We start from the raw sequence: 1293 nt of genomic DNA, 5'->3' as shown, positions 1-1293 counted from the left end.
CCCTCCGCCGGACTACGCCCCCGACGCTGATGAGGACGAAGAGGAGTGGCCGGACAGGGCCAGGTGTCCGGCGAAATCGTAAGTGTTCGGATACCAGAGTAACTCATGATATTCCTTTTGTTGCACAGCTTTCCCTAATGTCGAATATAATCATGCAGCCCGCCCCGGGCCGAACTCAACGAGTCATCGAGCGGCTCCCTGGATTCATCGGACGTGAACTCAGTTCCGCCCGCTGTCTCCCCCCGCATTGCGGACGACGCCAAAGTGGCGTCGCAACGAGCTCCGGGGCAGGAGGAGGTGGTCCTGGAGGAGCCACAAGGCGACCTCCCAGACTCCAGGAGTAAAGGGGACAAGACCCCCCAGGGCTCCAAGTCCGGCTTTATGCTGGACACCATGCCGGAATCTTCAACAGTTCCAGATGGCGGTAGGCAAGCTCCTTCCAAGAGGAGCAAGCCTTCTGAGCCGGCGGCCTCCGTCCAACCGGAGGTGCCGGACAATCTGCTAGAGGTGCTTGACGGCGCCTCCATGGACGAGGAGCACCGTACTATTATGAGTGCGGTGATCCAGAAGGTTCAGTCTGCCAAGAGCGGACTGACTGAAGCTTGCGCTAGCCTCCTAACAGGCTTTGAGGTAAGTAAAAAATGTAAAAATATAACCGCATAGACAACAGCCCCTGATGCTCTGTTTGGCACTCGGAAAGAAAAGCCGAATAGAGGATCTATTAAATTTCGCAGGAGTCTAACAAAAAGAGTCAATATGCGTATGCAGGCTTCGCTGCTAGCCACTGCCACACTGACTGCGGAGGTGGGTGCCCTGAAACAGGGCCTTGAGCGGACCGAGCAAGAGCTCGGCCTTGCCAAACGACGGCTCGAGGGGAAATAAGGTAAGAAAATACCTTACAGAAAAAGTGCCTATAGAGAGGCGTGATTGCAAAGAATAACAGGATTGCACTGCTTATTATAGGGGCCACGACTGAGGTGGCGACCCTCAAGCAGGCGCAGTCTGAGGCCGAAAAGAAAATGCCCGCGGAGCGCACCGAGCGAGAGAAACTTGGGGCTCAGGTCGGCGAGGTGCAGCAAGAGCTTCAGGCTCTCATGAAAAAACATGAGAGTTTGGAACTTGAGTCAAAGACTCAAGCGTCACGAGCTCGCGGCGGCCCTTGAGACTGCCAAGTCTGCCAAGGCCGAAGCCCAAAAGGCCCTCCAAGAGTTGGAGGATATGAAGAAGATAGCAGCGGGTAAGGCATTCTTTATGCAAAGCAGAAATATAAAAGTAAACTACCTGTTACTTACC

Source organism: Triticum aestivum, chromosome 2A (assembly GCF_018294505.1).
Source record: "Triticum aestivum cultivar Chinese Spring chromosome 2A, IWGSC CS RefSeq v2.1, whole genome shotgun sequence".
Lineage (NCBI taxonomy): Eukaryota > Viridiplantae > Streptophyta > Magnoliopsida > Poales > Poaceae > Triticum > Triticum aestivum.
The sequence above is the reverse complement of the archived record's forward strand: the minus strand, read 5'-3'. Positions refer to the sequence as shown.